Raw genomic sequence first — 24,262 nt, 5'->3', positions numbered from 1 at the left:
TATTGGCTGTGTTGGGTCTTCGTTGCTGCACACGGGCTTTGTCCAGTTGCAGCGAGAGGGGGCTACTTTTCATTGTGGTGTGTGGGCTCCTCATTGTGGTGGCTTCTCTTGTTGTGGAGCACGGACTCTAGGCTCGTGGGCTTCAGTAGTTGCGGCACATGGGCTCAATAGTTGTGGCTCACAGGCTTAGTTGCTCCACGGCATGTGGGATCTTCCTGGAGCAGGGATCTAACTTGTGTCCCCTGAGTTAGCATGTGGATTCTTAGCCACTGTGCCATCCAGAAAGTCCACCTTTGGTTTTTAAGTAAAAATAAAAGATACATTTTTCATTTTCACCAAGAACTTTATTGAACAACATAGTCACCCTTTTGTTCCACTACCTTCTGCCACTTTTCAGGAAACTTCATAATTCCATCTTCCTAAGACATTTTATCTTTTTGAGCAAAGAACTGTTCCAGGTGCATTTTACAGTCTTCCAGGAAATTGAAATTTTTTCTATTAAGAGAATTTTGTAAAGACCAAAACGAAAAGGAAATCCAAAGGTGCAATGTCTGGTGAATACAGCAGATGAATCAGAATTTCCCAGCCAAGCTGTAACAGTTTTTGCCTGGTCATCAAAGAAACATGTGGTCTTGCGTTGTCCTGATGGAAGATTATGCGTTTTCTGTTGACCAATTCTGGACGCTTTTTGTCAAGTGCTGCTTTCAGTTGGTCTAATTGGGAGCAGCACTTGTTGGAATTAATCGTTTGGTTTTCCGGAAGGAGCTCATAATAGAGAACTCCCTTCCAATCTCACCATATACACAACATCACCTTCTTTGGTTGAAGACCAGTCTTTGGTGTGGTTGGTGGTGGTTTGTTCTGCTTGCCCCACAGTCTCTTGTGTTCCACATTATTGTACAGTATCCACTTTTCATCGCCTGTCACAATTTGTTTTAAAAACGGAATGTTTTCATTACATTTCAGTAGAGAATTGCATGCAGAAATATGTTCAGGAAGGTTTTTTTCGCTTAGCTTATGTGGAACCCAAACATCAAAGCAATTCACATAACCAAGCTGGTGCAAATGATTTTCATTGCTTGATTTGGATATTTCGAGTAAGTCGGCTATCTCCCATGTGGTATATTGATTGTTCTCAATTTGATCACTATCAACTTTAACGGGTCTACCTGACCGTGGAGCATCGTCCAGCAAGAAATCTCTAGCACGAAACTTTGCAAACCACTTTTAACATGTTCAATCAGTCACAACACCTTTTCCATACACTGCACAAATTTTTTTTTGCGTTTCAGTCATGTTTTTACCTTTCTTGAAATAATAAAGCACAATTGGCCAAAAATGTTGCCTTTTTTTCTTCCATCTTCAGTATTAAAATGGCTACATAAAAATTCACCAATTTTGATAAGTTTTTAAAAAATGCACACTGATATGACAGCTGTCCCAATACAATCTAAAAAAATTGTTTCGAATGAAGTTAAAGGCAACTAAGTGCTACTAGAGCCATCTTACGGAAAAAACCAAACAAACTTTTTGGCCAACTCAATATTACTGATGACTTGATTGATTAAAAAAAATTTGTTAGCACTTCTTTTTTTTTTGCAGGCCTTAGGGATAATGCTAAGTGGTAAAGTTCCCCTATGTGGTGGGGACGCAGGAGAAATAGGCAATAGACTTCAACTGGTGGATCTTGGAAGACTTCTTGGAGGAGGTGGGGTTTGAGCTTAGTCTAAAGGGTGAGTAAGACATTTACAAGGGTTTCATAAGGAGAGAGGTCACCTGGGTGGAGCATTGGAGATATAAAGATTCTTAGACTCAACCTCAGAATCTCAGGGGTGAGGCCCTGGTATGTGTGGTTCTGACGTGTAACCAGGGCTGGGAACTCAGGTTTGTTCAGAGATCAGAGAAATGTTTGAAAGGCTGTCTCCGGGGCTGGGGGAGTCCAAGCCAGCTATTTAACACCTCAGCAGAAGACCAAATAAGAGGAATTAAATGAAGCACAACAACTTGGTCTCCCCTGAAGATGAAGTTCCTGGTTGTGAAGTTTGTTAAAGACACTAAGAGTTTTACCCCATTATGGTAAGGAAAGGCCTTCTCCAGAATCAGAAAGAAAATGCAGTTAAAACCAAATGAAAAAACAGGGCAAAATCTCATTTGTCTTAGACGGCCTGTGCCAGGCGTTGACAAACTTCTTCTGTAAAGAGTCAGAAAGTAAATATTTTCAGCTTTACAGACCATAACAGTCTCTGTCACAACTATTCAGCTATGCTGCTGTAGCACAAAAGCAGCATTAGGTAACGTGTAAATGAGTGAGCGTGGCTCTGTTCCAGCAAAGCTTTATTTATGGACACTGAAATTTGAATTTCATATAATTTTTACATGTTACACAAAATATTATTCTTGCTTTGATTTGTTTTCAATCACTTAAACACATAAAGTCTTATTATTCACTAGAGCCAGAAGGTAGGAGCAACCCAAATGTTCATCAGCTGATGAAGAGTTTAAAGAAAAATGTGGTATATGTAAACAGTGGAATATTACTCAGCCCTGAAAAGGAAGGAACTCCTGTCACATGATACACCGTGGATGAAACTTGAGGACATTATGATAAGTGAAATAAGCTAGTCACAAAAAAAGATAAATACTGTATAATCCCACTTACATGAGGTCCCTAAAGTAGTAAAATTCATAGAAAGTAGAATGGTTGTTGCCAGGGGCTGGGGTAAGAGAGAATGGAGCATTGTATCTAATGGGTAGAGAGTTTCAGTTTTGAAACTTTTGAAAAGGTTCTGTAGATCATTAGCACCACAATGTGAATATACATAATACCCTACTGTACTGAACACTTAAAAACGATTAAGATGGTAAACTTTATGTTATGATTTTTACCACAATTAAACATTTTTTTGAAAAGAGAAAGTTAACTCTTACCTTGAAAGTCATAGAAACAGACAGTGGGCCCTGTGGGCTGCAGTTTACCAACCTCTGGCCTATCGATGGCCAGTCCGAGGGCCAAAGAGATGGTCCAAATCAATGCTTCTCAAATGTCCCCATTGAAAGATCTCTAACAATGCAAAAGGGAGAACGCAGACTCCCAATGGGGTCTGCCTGCAAGTCTATAAAATTATTTTAAATATTCTTTCAAATGAGGTTCACGAAATTTCTTGAATCCAAGTCCATAACACATGTTGTTGTAATGTAAAATTAGCATTCACTGTAAAAATCAGTAAAAACTGATGTTCATGCAGGCTCAGAGAGGGTGAGTGACTTAGTCAGGGTCACAGAGCTAGAACAAGTCAGTATGGGACTGGATCCCCAAATTCTTGATTCCAAATGAATACTTGCCATCCGAGTGGGCTGCCTTCCCATCAGGCTTTGGCTGTCTATTCCCAACTCCTACCCACAATGCCCCAACAGTGAGGCAGTCTCCAAAGTAGTGAGGCAACCCACTTTTGAGTTTCTACCAAAATTCATCAATTAATAACTTTAATACCATCAATTCATACATTTTATATATTATTTGCTCAGCTATGTTCTAGAATATTTTAGTTTGATATAGTCTAAAACTCTTTTTTTTCCCATCCTATCTAATTATACTTCCTCATCCATCTGTATTTTTTAAACCATTCACAGCATCCCATTCTGTTAAATACTATGGAATGTTAAATTATGAGGGAACCAAGAGATTTGTTGTTTTTGTATATCTAATATCCATTTTCTGTTGTGGTAGATTATATTATTTGTTCAGAATTCTCCCTTCTTCCCTCCTTTTCCTTCTCCCTGTCCCATTGACTTTAGACTTGGCCATATGACTTGCTTTCCCCACTGGGTTGTGAGTTGACAGGAGGGTGTGCTAGTCCTAAGCAGAGGTTTTAAGAGGCTCCATGTGTCTCCACTCATTGAGCCTGTTCCTTCAGCTTGAGTCCCAGAATGAGAAAAAGGTGTGAAGCAAACATGAACCAAGTAAACCAAGACCCATTTGTTGTTTAAACAAGCCAGTGACTGTTGGAGTTGTTTGTTACATAGTATTATACTAGCAAAAGCTGACTAATATACCCCTTCTTTTAGAACCAAGGTTTTAATTTTCTTCTGGAGACCCAGTCACCCCCCTCCACTCTTCATCTATAGGGTTTATTTGAGCTGATCCTCTTCCATCCTGCCCCAAGCATCCTCCAACACATCACACTGACAAACTCCAATCTCTGGGAAGATCTCTGCTGTTCTTTTCAAAGCTGAGCGAGGCTCACCATCTCTTGGCTAGCAGAAATGAATGATCATGTCACCTGCTATAAAGGGTTCCTGAAGCAACTTTACTCATGACCCATATAATCCTAACTCCTATCTGTTTAATAACAAGCATAAAAAGGGTGTGCATCATACAATACTAAATGCCGTATCTCTTGGCTGCTTTTAGATAGAAAGAAAGCCCAGAAAACAAATAGCAGTTGTTATGAACTAAATGTTAATATCTCCCCTACATTCATGTTGAAACCCTAACCCCCAATGCAATGGTATTAAGAGGCTGGGCCTTTGGGTGGTAATTAGGTTTAGTTGAGGTCATGAGGGTAGAGCGCCCATGCTGCGATTAGTGCCCTTTATGAAAAGAGACACCAAAGAGTTTGCTTCCTCGCTCTCTTTCTCCTTCCACATGTGTGTACTGAGGAAAGGCCATGTGAGGACATAGCAAGAGGTGGCCCTCTACAAGCCAGGAAGAGGGCCCTCACCAAGAACCGAATCTGCTGGCACCTTTATCTTAGACTTCCTAGCCTCCAGAACTGTGAGAAATAAATCTCTGTTGTTTAAGCCCCCCAATCTAAGACATCTATTATAGCAGCCTGAGCAAAGACAGCAGACGCTATCTTAGGCAAAGTACAGAAGCTGAGGACACCTACAAGTAAGAAGTTATTCCTCGTGCCTTGAGGAAGAACAGTGTCAGCTCTGAGTTATCCACGCTGATGAAGAGTGTGGCATATTGGTGTGGACTACTAAAACACCAGGAAAACTTAAGGAGGTCTTCATGTGGTCTGGGAAACCAGGGCTGCTCATGAGTGTTTCAGAGGTGTGCCTTAGACAAAGGGACATTTCTTCAAAACAACTAAATCCTGATGAAAACATGTACGCCTTTTCTCTCTTTCATATTAGGGGTCAACAAAGGTTTGTTGTGAAGATATACAATAAAAAGTATGAAAGCCACTGGTTTAAGATTTGCTTGGCTTTGGTATACCCTTTTTAGATAAAGCAGCATGGTGTTCTAAATTGTATGTGTGAGATGTTTTCTCCCTAAGAAGAGTAATAAAATAAGTTTACATTCTCCCAGTCCACAGCTGGATCATACAGGGACACAGAGTGAGCTCTGCTGAGTGACAGGAGACGCCCACTAGGGATTAAAACAATAATCCCTAAAGTGGAAAATTAGCTGTGGAAAATCAGAGGTTGATAAACCCTCTTCCCCATACCTTCTCCTTTTCTACTCCCCTACCTTCCCCCTAGTCCCCCACACCTCATGCTTTCCCACCCTTCTCAGAGGTTTGGTGGGCAATGTCCCACTTCTCAGTGAACTATCCACGCCATCCCCAAAGCAAATGCTGCCAGCTGGACTGTCTTGAGTCAGGTGCTCTGATCGGCACTTGGGGGTGGGACCTGGTACTAACTAGAGTAAAATACAACCCTGCCCTTAGAAGCCCACAGTTAGTAATAGTGAGAGATTTGTCAACAAATAATCTTCAGAAAGGTTGCAGAAATAAGAAACAAATAAGCAAACGGGGGAACTCTTAGAATGCCATCCTTTGGAAAGCACTCACACTCTGCCCCAGGGAAGCTGACTTAATTGATTTGGGTTGTGTATAGAGATCAGTAGTTTTCGAAACACTGCCCAGGTGATTCTAACCTTAGCCAGGGCTGAGAACCACCCCAGACCTATTGAATCAGGAACTCTGGCGGTGAGGTTAAAACCCGTGTTTTAACAAGCCCCCAACGTGATGCTGGTGCACGCTCAGGTTTGGGAGCCACTGGTCTGCGCTGCTAAGGAGCGGAGGCATGGACATGGAGGGGTCTGGGAGGTGAGCAGTTGGGGCTGGAGCACTGGGCTGGGGTGAGGGACACTTCCACTAGCACCCTCCTCCCTCCTCTAAGCCTCAGGGCAGTGGACAAGCTGTCCTGCCAGAGCCTGTCCCGAGCCCTATCGGGGTGGGCGGTCCTTGAGACATGGTGTGGTGTGGAGTCCAGTTTTGAGACCACAGAAGGAGCCTCAGTCCCTGGGCCCCGTGGCCTCTGCTCATTTCCCTCCGGAGTCTCTTAGCAGGCAGGAAAGGCTGGGACTGTGGTAGCCCATAGCGAGCGGCCAGAAAGGGCTCTTCCTGGAGGATCCAGGCTTCCAGTTTATGGCCTCTCATCCTTTTCCCCAAAGTGGGCCCCCTACTCTGAGCGCTGGCTTTTTTTCTTTTTAATCCCAGACAGGAACTATGTCCATCCCCAGACAAAACCCGTGCCTCCTTTCCTGCACATGCAACGTCTTCTCATCCTAAGCACTCAGGCCCCCACCCACGATCAAAGCAGCCCTTGTCCCGGAGCACCCGGACCCCACTCCCGATGCCCCCTGGCCCCACCACCCTTCCATCCCAGCTGACACAAAACAGCAAGTCCAGCGGCCTCCCCACTTCGGGGCCTCCCCGCCCAGGCCAACCGGGCAGGGCAAGACCCCACTGCGGGGCCCAGCGCGGTCCCCCGGCACAGGGACCCCCGGGGGGGGGGGGTAGACGAGGGATCCCCCGCCGCGACCCGAGGTCGGCCCCTCAGCGCGCAGGGGGCAGCTTCTCCGGGTTTCTGGCCGAGCTGCCTGCCCCCCCGTGGGGAGGGGCCGCGGCCACTCGGAGTCGCCCAGGGTCCGGAGGCTCCTCCCCGGGGGTGGCCAAGCAGGAAGCGGGGAGCGCGGCGGGCGGGGGCGCGGGCGCTGTGCGGGGCCCTGGGCGGCGGGGTATGCGCGGGCCTCGGCGGCCAGCCCCGGCGCACAGCCGCGGCCGGGGCGCGCGGCGCGGGGCGGAAAAGCCTGTTTACACAGACTGCACACCGCCTGGGGAATAATGCAGTAAAGGAAGTGAGCCGGCTCGGCCTGACTGCTCCAACTTCCTGCTCTCACACACACCAGAGGAAAAAAAAAAAAAAAAAAAGAGGAGCGAGAGAAAGAAAAAAAAAAGGGGGAAAAATCAGGATCTCATTACAAGAGCAACAGACCGTCTGCAGACGCCTGTCAGCATGGAAAGTCGGGGGCTTTCGCCCGGTTCCTCCTAGAAAATCCCCCGAAGAAGGATCTTGAAAGCTCCCCCACATCTGGGTAGGTAGTAGGGTTCGTGCCTGTTGCTCGGACAGTTGCAAAGTTTCGTGGGGGTTGGTTTTTTCTTTCTTTCTTCTCTGTGGCTTGGTGGGGGTGGGGCGGGTGGGCACCGCGTCGGAGGCTGCAGGCCCGGGGCTGGGGGCGGCCGCGGGGAGTGGGCGCCGCGGGGATGCTCCTGCGCCGGGTCTGCGCGCCGGCCCGGGGGCTGCGGCCACCCGGCGCTGGCACACCCCGCCCTGGGCTGCGCTGTGAGCCGGGAGGAGGGGGCGCGCGGGGCACCGGGGGGGACGGTGAGACTTCGGGTCCCTGGGAGGAACGGTGGAGCGGGCTGTGTGCCTGGAGGCTGGACCACCGCTGACCTTCTAGCCGGGGCTCGGGCTCTCCTCGGGGTGGCAGTGGGCACCGATGCTCGGAGTCAGGGAGAGAACAGGGGTAGAGAGGGCAGCGGAGGGCGTAGGAGGCAAGCCGCGGGGCTGGGGGCCGCGTGCCCTCTCATTCGGCAGGTGACCCCCGCCCGGGTCGCCGCCCCAGGCGCACGCCCAGCCGGACCTTTAAAAGCCGGTGGAGTCATTATTGGACATGGTTTCAGAGGAGGACTGGGCAGGAGATGGTCTTGGAGCCCCCAGCACTTTGGGATGGGGCTCTTCAGCTTGCAAGTGAATGTTGGCCTGTAATGCTACCGTAACTTTTTGCGGAGGAATTACCATTTTGGAGGGTTAAAAAAGAAAAATCAGAGGTCTCGGTTTTGTTAGGTTTTCTGAACCGAATTATCCTGAGGACAAGCTGCAGTTAGGCGGCGGGTGGGGGTGGGAGAAAGAAATGTTATTTCAGAAACTGCAAAAGGGGCTTTTTAGAAGAAAAAAAAAAAAAAACGAGTGTCGGGAGAGTTTCTGGCTTGTCTGGAAACGGCAAGACTAATTGCCATGCGCTTCCGCTTTGAAACTGGCAGCAGACAGCATCTTGAAAATGACTCACTAGAGGAGCTCACAAAGAAACTGTGGTTTGCTCCTTCTCAGGTTTATGTATTTGTGCCTTTTACAGTTTCCTTTGTAGTGTTCGAGGGGTCACCCGCCCCTTCCCCGCCGGCCCCCTCCCACCCTCCCGCTTTTGGAAGCCCCTAGCGGGTCTTTAACTACCCCCAGCACCCCAGCCGGGAGGTGGGGGACGCTGGGGGAGGCTGAGTTGTTTTTGGAGTTGGTTGGGGAGAGGGTTAAAGGGATTCTGCTGCTGCAGGGGGAAAAAGTTCCCTGAATTTTCCACTGGCTGCTGCAGGAAGAGAGAGCCCCTTTAGTCATTGCTAAGTAATGTCTGCACACACACCAACTAATCTCATTAGGAGTTTCCGCTGCTCGGCACAGGAGGGGTTTTGTGCAGCCACTGTCAGCCGGGGGAGCCCTGCGCTGGAGAGGGAGACAAGTCACGGCTTTATTTATTTAGAGGGGCAGCCGCCCAACGAACCTTTTCAGGGCAGCATCTTGAAAACTTTGAAGTCACTTTGGCCATTTTGGATTTCGAACTTACAGGTTTTTCTCTCCTAGATGTGTGTGTGTGTGTGTATCTGTGAAGTTTCTATTGCCCAAGCAGCTCAAACACACCCATCCTCTCGAGTCTGTGCTTCAGTTGTCGGGGAAGGTGGGGGCGGGGGTCGGGGGGAGGCGGAGGTGATGAGAAACCGAGCATGTTTCAGACATCTATTAATGAGCTCAAATTGATTTGAGTCTTATGGCCAAACAAAATACCCTCTGATCTCTCTCCCTTTTTTTCTGTCTCTCTGTGACACACATTTATTTGGGAAAGGTCAGTTATGAGTTTCAATTTATGGGAATTATAAAATTACAAATTGTGTTAGGAGAGCGGTGGGTCAGACAGTTAAGAAGACTGTCCCTAAGTGTTTTTAGAGTTTCCAGTAATGATCCTGCCTGCAAAAAACCCTGATGGTCATTCTATGCCAAATATAGCAGGGCCTTCTGGCCCCCCTTTTTTTTTTAAAAAAAAAACCTTTAAATGTTGGAAATGTGTAGAGTTACTAAAAAGGGTAAAGAGTTTTAAGGAACCTGATTGGAACTGTAGGGCTTCTTTATTGACAAGGACATGCTGCTCTCTTGAAGGTCTTTTAAGGTGTCAGTGTTTCTTTTCTGGTGGCAAAGCATGTCCTAAAAACAACCCAAGCAGCCCGACCAGGGTGTGAGTCAGTGGACATGAAGTACAGGATGTCCCTAACACCACACCTGGCACAGAGTAGATGCTCAATAAATTGTTGCATTGAAAACTGTTTGAGTAGGATAACAACTTATAATAAATAGATAAGAAAAAAGCTTTCCAAAGCCAACAGCACTCTGCATAAGCATTCCTTAAGGATGAAGGTTGTTAAGTATTCTCCTTTCAAGACTACATTTCCTTCGAAATAAAAAGGGGGTAGAGTTCTTCATTCTAATAAGTTATTATTTGGAATGCATAATGTTCATTTAAGTCAGCTGTTCTCAACTGGGAGTTAGTTGGGTTCCCAAGGGACTTTTGGCAGTATCTGGAGACATTTTGGTTGTCACAATCAGAGGGGGAGCTACTGGCATCTAGTGAGTAGAGGTCAGGGATGCTGCTAAACGTCTACAATACCCAGGACAACCCCCCCACCCCCCGCAAAGAATTTTCTAGCCCACCATGTCAAGAGTACCCAGAGTGAAAAATGCTTGTTTACATTAATAATGATGATGAACTTTTATATGCATTCATTCCACAAATAGGATATTTAAAAGTCATCGTTGGCGCTTCTCTGCCACATGAATAACCCAGTATGCATGAATTTTTTCTCTTTTTGGTTAGTAATACGCGTGGAATGACATGTCAGTAATAACAATGTGATGGTATACCTTTGTGAGCTGAGTTAGACCATCTCTGAACCTCACTCACTTGGTACTAATGCTTTTTAGACCAGAATAGCAATAGCCCAGATGGAGGAGAGCAGTGATTTTTCAGCCGCATTTGAATTTTGAAGTTTGCTAAACATTTATTAAACCCCTTCTCTTATTTAAAAAAATTTACTAATTCAAACCTGAGAATATATATAACTCTAACTCTGAGATCATATATTGAAATTTATATTTCTAATAACTTTAGAACTTGAATCTTTTCGGGAAATTGGCTTTAAAGGGCCTCCAACCAGTACGTATAAATTAAAATATTCCTTTCTTAGATGTCACGTTTTGGATTCTTTGTGTCCTGTGCTACCCGATTTTATATCTGTCGGATTCAAAAAACCAATATGGTTGCAAAACATTACCTAAAACAAAACAAACCTAAAACACTTAAAAAAAAAAAAAGTTAACTAAGGATGTGACTTCCTGGAGTAGAGTCTTTTTTCGCTGATGGTGAATTACTGCTTACTAATTAATGGCTTTACTCCTTTCCAGTCCCAGGGAATGATTCAGCCATCTTCATGTTTGCTAGACCTAGGGTTCCTCATTAAACTTTAAAAGAAATGGGTTCTCTGTCCATTCTGGCTGTGACCTGGCTGTAGGCAGCTGGCTTCTGCTCCTAAGGGCAGATGAGCGGTTCTGGTCATTTGAATGAAGAATTCCACTCCTGGCAGATTTTTCTGTATGTTTTAAGGCAACATTTTTTTGTTTTATTATTTAGCCATAATTCCCCTTTGCATTTGTAGATTGGTGACATATTTGAGATCACATTAGTATAGCAATATGTTCTAAAGGGTAGGGATTTTTTGTTATAAAAAATATTAATGTGATTTATCTTAGGAAGATGCAGAAAACCACAAAGAAAAAAAACATCTCCCATAATCCCTCATTAACGTTTTGGTATATATTTTTCCAGTCTTTTAAAATACATATACACACAGCCACACGTGCACATGCATAAAATTTTTAATTGGAGTCACACTATGCTTGCTGTTTTGTAACTTATTTTCAGTTAACGTATCATGTAACACAGTTTAATAACTAGTACTAAGACCAAAATTACCACACATAAAGCTCGTATTTATTGATCTAATAAATGTGTTGACTCAACAGTGGATTGACCTAATTTCTACATGAACTTGTTCAGTGTTTTTGTCTCTGTGGCTCCAAGTAATGTTCTAAGAATGCTGTCCTCTTGAAAGACTGAATTCATATGTGCTGTGAAGTTTGGGATTTTGATGAGTTTCTCTATGATTTAAGGATGAGTCATGATTTGCAGTAGAATATCAAGATGTAGTAACAGGAAGTCCAGGGTGCTACACATCAAAATAGAATGTTCAATGATGAAAACAGAGAAACTAGGTTAGACCAAAAATACACCTTGAACTTCTCTAACTATAAAGGAGGGAGGAAGGTGCCTTTTGCACACTTGGTGACTCTTATATATTACTGTTTCATTTTATATCAGTAAAGTTTCCAAACTTTGAAATTGATATTTTAAGTGGATTTTCAGTTCAAGAGTACTATTGCCCATGGCGAGTTTGAATTGAGGTCATCCAGCTTTTTGGTTGAAACCATGGCAGTGACAACATGAAAACTCCAGTTTTGCCACTTATAGTGCAGCCCCAGTAAATTGAATTATCAGTGTGTGCGCGCATGTGCGTGCACTGTTTTCGTTTTTTTATTGATGTATAGTTGATTTACAATATCATGCCGATTTCGGGTATACAGCACAGTGATTCAGTTATACATACATACATGTACTTTTTCAGATTCTTTTCCCTTATAGGTTATTACAAAATATTGAGTATGGTTCCCTGTGTGATACAGTAGGTCCTCGTTGGTTATCTATTTTTTGTATAGTAGCGCGTATATACGAATCCCAGCCTTCTAATTTATCCCTCCCCACCCCCATTCCCCCTTCGGTAACCATAGTGTGTTCTCTGCGTCTGGGGTGCACTGTTAACAAATCCCAAGGGCCTTCAAAAATGGTAGATCATTCAGTCTTTTAAGTAGAAATTTGACACCCCATTATCCCTACCCACAGCCAAAATGCAAATGGCCTTTCATCCATTACTGGAAACTTATCTATATGTCAGCAGTTTGAAAATATACTTTGAATTGATCGTTTCAATAAATTGTACTTTGGTTGAAATTGCCACTAGGAATTACTCATTGACCGCTTTATATGTTTTAATTTACAATTGCTGGAAAGCAATTACATTATTAAATTGGGAATTACATGGGGTTGTTTTATAATTGGCTGTGAGATTTATTTGCATATTTTTAAAGAAATTAAGATGGTTATACTAATATATTCTGATTTGAATTGGACTAAAATGAATTTACTCACATACATGTTCTAAAAAGAAGTTCTAAAACACATAGCATCCTAAGTATTTTTAAAGCTGTTATATCTAGGAACAATTCCTGATTTTCCAGGTATAAATATGGGAGCGATGGGGTAGGTATAAAACACACTTATCTGATACCTTCTCTTACACTGTTTGGAGTAAATGACCCCTAACCTCACCAAACAATGGAATGAATGTGAGACCCTTGGTGTCTTTTTATTTCTTTCACAGATGTATCACTTACATGAAACTGCACAGATCTTAAATGTTATTGTATACACCTATGTAATCCCCACCTCCTACCTCTAAGTAGAGAATATTTCTATCACCCCAAAACACTCCCTGGCTGTCTTTGACTGTATTATGGCAATTTCATGATTCTACCATGTTGTTATACCGCAGAGCACCTGGATAAAACACTGCAGTATTTTTATTTAATCTACTTGCTTAAAAATAAATCATCAGAATGTGTGGATTTCCTCAACATCCAATAAGAGGGAAAATCTCTTCTACACTGTTTAATATCACTGAAGCTAACCAAAAGTAATATGTATGCTGCGGGGAGAAAGCAGATTCCTTTAAAACCAATTGTGTCTAGAGGATATCACTTAATCTCCCTGGACCTCAGTTTCCCTGGCTGGAGGGTGAAGTGGTTGGAGCAGAGAGGTAGGGGTAGTCCCTTCCAGTGCAAAGTCCTATTCGTGGATGATTTTTTTAGAATAAAGAACTTGAATTCTTCTAGGAGCTGTGAAGGTGTAAAGTGAAAGTTTGTTGTCGTCCCCAAAATGCTGATTTTGAGACATATACAGCAATTTTTAAAACTTGTTTTGTAGCGGGAAAAGGGGTTCCCCTTCAGTTTCCCCTACAGTCCCATGTCGGCCCCTTATTGAATAAGGAGCACCTAAGGGAAGGTCAGTATCAGCTGCTGTGCCTCCTTTCCTTTTTTTGAGGTTCGTGACAGGCACGACTCATTTCTGAAGACCACGACTGCCTCATTCTTGGGGACACCAGTGACTGTCTCCAGCGTGGGTGCTGAGTAGGCCCAGATAAGATTTTGATCCCCAAGTCGGCTCTCTACTCTTCCCTCCTGGTAGTCTTTGAAAAATGCTGTCCATCCTCCACCGCTGGCCCTGAGGGGTTCACATTTCCCCTCACCCCCTCTGGTCCCGTCTCCACCCACAAGCTAGAGCAGCCCTTCAAACACAGATCCGACCTTGTCGCTCCTCTGCTGACGATCTCCCGGTGGCTTCCGCTGGGATAGAGACCAAACATCTCTAATGTGAGCAGCACACTATGATTTAGACCAACTACATTGGCCTTTCCTCAATTCCTCAAAGGTATAACGTGGCCCCTGGCCACGGGGCCCTTCCAAATGCTGTTCTCTCTTCTGGGAATTTCCTCCTGGTCTTCCATCCCCATCGGTTTCTCTCAGTCCACTTTCGAGCCCGTGTGTAGTCATCCGTCAGGTCTCAGCTCAACCATCTCTTCCCTGGGGAAGCCTCTGCTGGTCTACCAGACTAGATCTCCCCAGTCATCCGTCTCTGGCCTTCAGAGCCCTTGCCTCAGGCTTTTTATTTACAGGTTTCCTTGTTACCTGAATTCTCCCTCTGCAGATTCTTACGATCCAAGCACAGGTACCAAACAGTTTCAGGTACATATTTCTGGAGATAGGGCTGGTGTTCCTCATTATTCATTAATACTCCTTATCCAGGTACAAAGTAGATTTGATAGCAGGCTACCCCTTGTTATCTGAAATCACTGTCCAAACCCTGGAATTCATTAGATTCAGAAACTTAGGGATATCTGCATGTGTAGGTATCAAGATGTGTTTCACATCTGTCTTGCCCATCAGTCTGTAAGCTCCCTCTGGGCCTCGTCTGCTTTTCTCATCCTTGTATTTGACCCAGCCCTTTGTACAATACCTGGCGTTCATTGAGTTAAAAGCAATCTGAAGGGGGAAAACTTTGTCAGTATAGCTCCTCTCCTCCCATTTTGCCAGTGGGCTTGCTGAAGCACTTTATTGCTATGCCTAAATCCAACTCTTTTCTAGACAGTTATTTGAATTAATAAGAGGCATAGCTCTTGGTTAGACCAAAGAGACAGCCAAGAAGATCCTCTAAAGAGGATATGTCATTTTCCAGAGTTTTTGTCCAGATTTCTAGGAAAAGTGAATGTACAGAAATCAGGTTAGTGTGTTAAATCTGAGAGGACAAACTTTAGCCCTGTTGTTGATATCAGTGTTGTACTCAGAGTGGTTGGTTAACAGTTAGCTAATTTATAGGACAGTACAGCTTGAAAGAATCTCAATATAAAGTTTTTTCCATACTAAAGTTAATCATTCTACAGCAAGCATGGTAGTCCTTTATGAAGACTTCAGTTGACCAAATCTTTGTCGGTCCCTTGGGCTGAGTTCCAATAATGTTCACTGTTGAAAGTGCTTCTTCCCTTACACCAGAACCTGTGTGTGTGGCTTTTGTCCATAATTTTTTATAATTAACAAGTGACATTGCAGATTGAGTTTCAGAATAAGACACTGCCTGTGTGATGATGAAAGGATGAATAATTAAATACCGAAATTATTTTCAGTCGAGGGCTAGAGCTGCTGTTAATTTCAGCTGGGTTTTGCCAAGGAGTGGTTTGTTGATAGTCAAACCTTGATTAACCAGAATGTGTAATGAAGCAGATTTTTCTTCTCGCTGCACGTCATTGTCTGGAAGAGAGATTAAGACAACAACAATCACAACAGAACAAGCCCCAGAATTTATTCCAGGATGTGCTCCCAGGTAACTGCAGGAATCCTTACATTGTCTACACCTGTACATCCTCCTCATCGTCAGAATGGTGATACCAGGGCCCAGAAGGATCGGAATGCGCTGTTAGCTCTATTAGGCGAGGGAAAGGGCTGTAGATGTGAGAACAGTTTCCTAACACTAGTAGTTAAGAAGAACACGTCTCTGGTTAATACTCAGTGAACTGGAAATGTGACTTCCCCACTGTCCCCTTACTGGAGTTTGGAAGGTTTGCATTTGGAGGCTAAAACATAAGCCCTGCTTGTTGGAGATAAGATGAGGAGTGTGTGCGTGCGTGCGTGCATTTGGGTGTGCCTCCGTGGATGTAGCTACAAGAGGAATGCGTGAGTCTAAGAGAATGGGACCACATGTGATCAGTTTTTGCTCCTTCCTTGTAAAGTCAGTCTTCTCGTATAGGATTCAAGCCCCAGTTCTGTACAGAGGATTGGAGCATAAGGGAATGTTTGCTAATCCCAAAGAATCATTATTTCATTATGAGAACTCATCCCAAAGAATCATTATTTCATTGTGAGAACTCAAGACAGAACTTGGATTTCTGATATAATTTTCAGGAGTGGGGAGATCTCAGATGCCTCACAATGTCAGCAAGCCCCAGAAAGAACATACGGGAAGGGGCCAAACCGTTTAGTATTATTTGAAGACTGTGCGTGGATGCGGCTCCTCTATCTTCTCATGTGGTCTTGCATTTTGAAATCCTCTGGAATCTAGAATTCATGAGTGTTGCGGGGAAGTCATTTTTGCTCATGTTCCTGCCTGTTTTTCAAGCTCCAGATACTGATCATTTGGACCAGAGGGTGTTGGGTGGTAGAGCATGGCTGAGTTATTCTTTTTTTCTTTTTAAAAGCATTTTAGAACAAACATCTTCAGATTCTCCAAGTGACATTCTGAGACAGGGTTGGAACTGATTAAACCCTAGGCAGAGAGAGAGAGAGAGAGACGCTGTTGTATCCATGCTGAGCCTCTAGAGGAGGGAGGAGCGTCATTGATGTGCCCACTTCCTCTGATAGTCGGGGCAAAACCAGAAGCATTGCTCAGGCAGCCACTTGGCATTCCTGACTTTGCTTCATTCACTTCTTTAGGCTCTTTAGCGCTAATTCTCAATTCTGCATTTATGATCCTTGGATACACTGAGTAATTTTGAAGCGTGTTAACAATTTTTAATATGTATATATATTTTAAGTGAACTTTTCTCCTGTTTTACTGTTTATTTTTTTGGCCTCACCTTGTGGCATGTGGGATCTTAGTTCCTCGACCAGGAATCGAACCCGTGCCACCTACGTTGGGAGCACGGAGTCTTAACCACTGGACCACCAGGGAAGTCCCCAACAATTTCTTGAGGTGAATTACTTTCATTACCAAAGTATGTGCTGTTAAAAGATGTCTTGAGTCAAACAAAATGACCCAAGAGTACCAGGGCTCTCAAAAGCTCAGTGTCTCACTCTCAAGCGCGTTGCCCTGCTTTGATTTAAATCAGAGCTGAACCACAAGGACAGCATCTTCCTCCAGGCTTTGCCACATCCTTTGTTTTGTTTTATTTTTTAACCTAAATATTAAGACCTACCAATTTGTCTTTAGGAAAGTAGAAACTTCAAGACCTTGATGTGAAGATCGTACATGTACCAAATGATTAAAATACAGAAGGGGGGGTTTTCTTTAGCAAAGGGGAAAATCATCTAAAGCAGAAGCTGGCATTTATTTTGTACAGTTAATGTATTTACGTGGAACAATTACTGGAAGAGTAAGCAGAGGAACAAGTCATATGTGACATTAAAAAAAAAAAGGCTAAGCTGACTTAGTGGATCACACATTCCCAAATGGGAATTAAGGGCCATGAGGAGGCCTGAGGTGCATATCTGATGTTGGATGCTGGTGCCACCAACAGCCGTTCTTTTCCGTGGGATGCTTTTGTTGGCTTCTTGAAGGAAACGTGTGTGCACAACATCAGCCTGACACGAATGAATGAACTCTCGGTCCTGTACTTGATGACAGTTTCAGTGTTATTTTGTTCATTTATTCATTGCAGTTTGGAGGTTAATCAACAGGTTTTAAGTATAATGTGCTGGGGAAGATTATTTAGTTTTGAAATGGCTCACTGTCTATTTTTGCAACCTTTTTTTTTTTTTTAACAAATAATTGTACTCAACAGAAACATCAAGATATTTTAAATGTGTTCCACTTACTGTAGTTTGTCTACAAGTCAGGCTAGATTTTAAATGGATGTTCTGTGAAAAACGAGATGCCTTTTGCTTGCTGTTTTACCTTAACGCCATTGTAGTTTTGCTTCATGTGAAGAAGAATTTTATTAGCAGTTATTTAAATTTAGAAGAAACTCTGCATTTTGGCACTGTACTCATCATATGTAGCTAAACTTGATATCTGTACAAAAATGTGGGAGAGAGATGTACATGGAGACAGTAACGCTGTAAAAGGGAGAGTCTACCTTCATGACTTTAGATGCAGCTAAAATCCCCCACAGATGTCCACCACATGAGCAGGTGATGATATTTTGAAGACTGCAGAGTCGCTTTTTTATAGATCCCTTCCAGCGTGAATATATTATCATACCAGATTTATGTTTAAATGTTGAGGCCTAGAATTTGCATTTTCTAAACCATGCAAGAGTTTTGCCAAGAAGAGCAATGAGGAAAAACAGTGATTCTAAAGTGACCGCAGGATCTGGAAATGTGCAGGTCTTTGCTTAGGTAACCACCCCCTGGAAGGCAGCGCTTTGTGCTTCTCCAAGATCCCTAAAGAAGATATCACAAATACCAGTAACTTGTAACTATTTTTGCAACAGTACTATATATAGTGGGACTCAAAGACTAGCGAATGTTAATATTTTCCAGCCAAATCGTGACATTTCCAGAAACTAGCACAGTTTGTGAAATGTTATGCTTCACAAAAAGGGGGAAAAGGGGTTTATAACACTATTAGCCATTTGTAAATTATCAGTTCAGATATGCTACATTGTAACATTTTAACACAGATCATATATTTCGAACCGATGTCAAAATCAGCTAACTAGTATCATTTTCTGTTTTTAAAAGACACATAAAATGGTTTTGGTGGATTTATTCCAGGAAGAGGGAAAGATAATTTTCCCAGGAGTGCTGATGTTGGGGACCATTTTCTTCAGGGACTTAACCATCCAGACGTGATTGAAGAAATGATACTTTATTATGTTAAATTCTGTACAGAAGACGAGAGAGCTCCCAGTTTCTCTGGGAAGATCACAGCTCTTTCCCTCTCCTGGCCTCTGCTATGGCTCTCTGGGAAGGAAAGCTGGAAGGAGAGGGTCAAGGGTTCCTGTTGCTCCATCCCGTTCCCAAGATCAGTAGGCTGATGTGTCATGGGTGCGTGAGAAGCAGTCACTAGTGAAGAGACATGTTCTGATGATGGCAGGGAGTGAACTGGAGACGGACCGAGATGACCCATGGGAAGCTTTGGTGGGACAGGGGAGCAGAAGCAGGGTCACCGTGGAGAGAGTTTGGGGGGAACTAGAGAGAAGGGCCACAGGGGGAGGAGAGGCTCTGAGCCTTTCCCCGCGGGGACCGAGGGAGGTAGACGTGCCTGCAGATGTTGGAGGTGGCCCAGACTGGGTGTATTCAGACCAGGGAAAGGGGAAGATGCACAGATGGTTACCTTTCTGCCAGGAAATGCCCGACAGTGCAGCTGTACTGAGACGCCGAGCACAGCTGTGCAGATTTCCTGGTCCCCACGGTCCCTTGGGGATCCTTCTGAGAGGAAGGGATGGTGTCGCAGGCCATACCTGACCCCACCCGGGACTCCTTCCTCCCTGGTCGTGGTGTCGGCCCAGTGCGTGTGCACACTTGTGAGACAAGGCAGATGTGATGCTGACGATCATTTGTGTGGGTGGCATTTAAGGAATGGCCCAAGGAAGACGGGCACTACTGTTAAGCAAAGCATATTGCTGGTTGCCATTGATGGAAAAAGCACACTGTCCAGATTTTTAATTAGCAGAGCTTAGGACATGAATTTTCTTTTATTAAAACATGCTTTATCTTGCCTTTTTTTTTCTCTAATGTTTCCACTGGGTGGTGCTGCAGGAATTCCTACCTTTTGCCTTGGATCTACCCTTCCCAGAAAGACGCCTCTGAAGCATAATAGGAGGAAGTCCTGATTTAGAAAGATTTTAGAGTTTCAACACAATAGAAGAGTTTGGAGGATGCTCTGGCAGGAAATGTTTCAGTTTCTGGATGTGGAAAAACCACCATCATTTTGTATCATGCAAAAGTGTTCGTACTGCACTGGGTGGTAATATACTTGTGGCCTTCACCAACTTATTTATTTAGCACAGAAAAGCTTTCAAGTTTATCTGAAAGGTTATGGTTTCACTCTAGTAGAAGTGGCATGTAAGATTTCCTTTATTTTCGATTTTTGCAAAACTAAACAAAGTAAGCAAATAAACATTTTTTGACGTTAAGGCAACCACAGATTTAAAAAATCTCTGTGAAGGCTTTATTTGAAGCTGAAGGCATTATCCCATTTTTTAAAGAAGATCATTTACATGATGTATTGATCAAAAGGATATCTTAGATTTTTACTTCTGAAATACTCTTAGCCATAAATATTTTTTTAGTTTGCTAAGCCTCATGTACGGAGGGGGATAGGGTTGGCCTTACTTAAGAAGTTAAAAGAAGTTAACATCCTGCCTGAGATCACGCAACTCTTTAAGGTCATGGCTACGATGAGAGTTTATATGTTCCGACTTGCACACAGGATCAAATTTTATTAATATTAATAGGATAAAAACTTAGGCAAAAGATTTTCCATTCAAAGGTCTATGAAATATAAGAATCAAGAGTAGTGTGGGGGGGAAATACCCACTGGAAATTAGGGAGCTCATTAAATTTAAGCTCAAATTTAAGAACAGTTAACAAGATTTTAAGTAAGTTTTACTGAATGCAAAACACCTTTTTAATTTTATGTGCATATCATGAGACGCCATGAAATCCCAAATATTGCTTTCTTAGAACCTGAAACAGGGCTTCCCCAGAGGTGTTTGTTTTTAAAGGGGAAATTTTTAGCCCATGCTGGGTGCTCACCAAGTCCCATCAGTCACATCGTTTCAGTGGGGTCCGTGTTCCCTGGGGGCCTCCCCCAGCCTGTCCCTGTTCGCAGTGAAGTGTTTCTCATGATTCATGTCATTGTTACGTGAGATGCATGCAGGTCTGGGGCCCGCTCTGGGGCCAGGGGAGATCACCTACCTTTCATTTCGCACTTTCCTCCTCCTGTTCCACCGTCCATTGTGCGCACACTGAACGGGAAGGTGAGTCTTTCCTGTTGAGAAGGAGCTAAGTTACAGAAGGCGCTGCTCCTCACGTCCTGTCCTCATCATCAAGAGGCAACCTTGATTATTTAGCATTGGATGAAGCTACTGCATATTTAAACCAATAGTAGATCTTTTCAAAAGGGAAAGTGTTTTTTTGTTTGTTTTCTAAATGATAGTGGGATGGATTCACACTTTCTTAAAACAGAACCAGTTGGAACAACTGGAGTCACAGATGAGGCAAAGCCAGAGATGAACAAGGAAACTTCCTGATGTGATTCCTCATGGGAATGTCCTATCATCCTCTGTGTTAAAATAGGACTTTTAGGAGCAGGGCAGTGTGCATATAAGAAGTGAAGCATCTGCTGGGGGGGGGGGGGGGGGGGAATATGTGTGGTGATTAAGAAGCTGGATGTTGGAGCCAGATGCCCCTGGATACAAGTCTCTGTTTTCTCATATTACTCCCGTGGCTGGGTGCGCCTTATTCTACCTTGTTAAGTCATGGAGTATCAAATTTAGACAACGTGTACGAGGCGCTCAGCACAAGGCCTGGTACATAGTAAATGCTCATCAAATGTTAGCATTAAAAAAAAAAGCTCCTCTTTAAAGAAGTTATGGATTTTTTGCTAGGAGCCCTATTCTTGAGAATTCCATGGACACTCAGTATTGCTGGTGGGGAAAGATATAGCTAACATTTCCCTTAGAATGGGGCTCTTTGAGATTTATAAATTATCCTTAGCATTTAAATATATCTTCTTTTTCCCCACTAGAGAGAATGTTAGATTCTCAAAAAGGGTCCATGGCCCAAACATAGGAAGAAGATACTGCCCTGGGGATGAGTGTGTATGTGTGTATGTGGATCAGTTCTCTGGGTGTAGTTATACTTTAGATTGACTCTATGAGATTGCTGGTATTTGACTGTTTTTGACCCATAAAAACAGTTTCATGTGGTTCAACCTAATAGTTGGTGATATGGTTAAGAAACATAATTTGAAATAGCATTATGAGAGAGATTATAATGAGGGATGATTATAGTTTATTTTCATATGTTATTTATCACAGCCTCGAAAGTTAAAATTTGTCAGGCAGCCTTGGACCACTGGTAATCATACTGATATAAAATAACTTCTGCCGTATACAGTATTATGAAGCAGTCTTAAATTATCACTGGGGACTTAGTAGTAGTTTTATCACATTGAATGTGTCATTTCTCTAGCTCCATACTCCTTTGATCCAAATGACTTACTTGTTAGGAGAATTTGCTTAGTATTTTTTTCCATGTTGAATTCATATGGTTAATTACTCTGAGGAAGAAAAAAAAAGTCTCAATGAGTTTCCTTGGGCAATAAGAGTAGCAGTGTTCTTTCAGAAAGCAGAGTTTGGCCGTCGTGTTGAGGGTTAAAACAGAGCTGACACACAAGGCAAAATGAAACCAGAGCTGCACTTACAAAGTGGGACAGATGTAGGAGGCCAGGTTTCCTGTGGCCCATTTTCCAGTTTCCTGCCTGCAACCTGCAGAAGAAGAGGAAGCTGAATGTTACCGAGTATGAGAGCTGAAGGGGGACGTGCTTCAAGCCAGAATTAAGGTCCTTGCACACAACACAGACAACAAAAACAATTGCAAAGAAAGTGAAGGTTTGGGTTTTAGTCCAGAAACGTCTGGGAAGGAGCAACCCATCTGTTTAAAGGGAAAGCATTGTCAGCAGAGCCTGTACTTCTATGGGAGGACCTGGGGATTCTCCCAGGTTGTAGGAACCTCTGATTTTTTACAGCCCTACTCATCGTTCAAGACGTGGTCTGCTTTTTTAATACCGGTGGTTACCTGACAAGATGTTCCCTGCAGTGCCCAGGACTTCTGAGTCTGTTTCCTGGGCATGTTGATATACGAGGGAGGTGAATGCGGTTAACCGATTGGCTGTAATGAACTACAGCCCCACTTTGGGAAGGCTGGGTGACCAGTTGGCCGCTTTGATCTAGCAGGCTGTGTTCCTCTAACTGCCCAATAAAATTGTGTCTGATGTTTTCAAAGAGGAGATTAAATCGAGATGTCTCTGTATGTGGAGGACTACAGATCGTACACTCTGTGCGGCTACCTGATAAGCCACTTGGGGAGATGAAGTGGACGAGTTCGTCCTTCTCCCGAGGAAAAAAGGGAAAAATAAAATTCTTCTGTATCTGGGCTTTTTTTCTTTTTTCTTTTTTTTAATATCTGGGCTTTTTAGCACATGAGAGAAGAGTCTCTGAAGTCAGGTATTACAGTCCTTACCTTAAAGGTAAAGAAATTGAGATTCACAGCCCACTTTTTTATTGAATGCCTGGTGTTTGCCAGGTGCTGTGTTGGAATTGCTGGGTGATGCTGATATCGTGATGACTAGCAAGAAACAGCTGCATTTGTGGGAGCCTTGTTGACGGCTTCATAGAAGGCACAGGTGCGGGCCGCATCTAAGCCCTGTTGAAGGCTCACAATGCACAGGGCAGTGTGCCATACACCATCCCATTCAAATCGACCTGTTTCTCTCAGGTGCAGAGAAACAGGTGGGTGCATCTGGGACAACCAGTTATTTTTTTTTTTTAACCCTATGGATTGATCACCACCTCTTCTTCTAGCCCAGGAAGAACACACTCAGCACCAGGAACATTGGGAAGTTTGGGGATGTTGCCAGATGAGGGACCCAAGGGGTATCCATGTGAGGCAGCCTAGAGCAAGAATAGGCCCTTTCCCATCTCCATGTGGGCCTAGCCTGAAAATGTGGGATAAGATAGGGCTGAGTGTGCAATAGTGGGGTGGGGTGGGGTGGGAAATGGCCTGAATATACGGATGTGGGAGGAAGTAGAATGGCTGGCACACACTTTCCCAGCCAGAGTGAATGTAGCCGTCCATTTACTTTTCCAAAGGAAATTCACCCATGTAAAAGTCATCAACAAACCAGTTGAGTTGCTTCTCATTTACCCACAGACAACAGTTTCAGAAGGAAGGAGGGGTGGATCATTCACATGGTAAATAGCAGATGTTGTTATTACAGTGGCTATCTGTAATTTCCCCGGAAAAATCTCTGTCCTCAGATAGAAGAGTTATTTGAAAAACCAGATTTGAAAAACATTGTGAAATATAAAGGGTAAAAAAGTAGGCTGAGCGATGGCTGCTCTCCCTCTTTTCCTGTTCACTCTGCTCTTCAAAGCATGGACAATCTGTAGATATTCACAGAATGAATGAGAATATAAACATTTTTTAATAGATAAAAAGAGCTTTGAGGGACTTGAACTTGGCCTCACAGATTAGTATTTTTTTTTTACATGCAGTGTTTGACAATTAAAATGTCTTCTGAAAATAAATGTTAATAATCTTAGTTTCACCTCAAAAATAATAAAAAAAAGACTTCAGTTTGTGCTGCTTAGTTACCAAATATCCTTATTGATTTAATGACCTAAAATTATTCTGTGCTGAGTTATTGCAGACCTCAAATGGTACAGATTGTTGTTTTGCAATTCCTTGCCTTAAGTACAGGTTTTTTGGGTTTTGGGTTTTTTTTTTTTTAATATTTATTTATTTAGCTACTTCGGTCTTAGTT

At 43.3% G+C, this 24,262-nt stretch overlaps 1 protein-coding gene across 1 annotated transcript in view; it reads left to right on the top strand.

The window, feature by feature from the left end:
* The first annotated feature begins 6,937 nt into the window (after positions 1-6,937).
* The window catches only part of ELK3 (ETS transcription factor ELK3), a 62,865-nt gene continuing 45,540 nt past the window's right edge, over positions 6,938-24,262 (top strand). The window contains exon 1 of the mRNA XM_057740472.1: positions 6,938-7,327. The gene's annotated coding sequence lies outside the window, so the exon portion shown is untranslated. The remainder of the gene's footprint in view (positions 7,328-24,262) is intronic.

Source organism: Hippopotamus amphibius, chromosome 7 (genome assembly GCF_030028045.1).
Source record: "Hippopotamus amphibius kiboko isolate mHipAmp2 chromosome 7, mHipAmp2.hap2, whole genome shotgun sequence".
NCBI lineage: Eukaryota > Metazoa > Chordata > Mammalia > Artiodactyla > Hippopotamidae > Hippopotamus > Hippopotamus amphibius.
The sequence above is the reverse complement of the archived record's forward strand: the minus strand, read 5'-3'. Positions and strand labels throughout refer to the sequence as shown.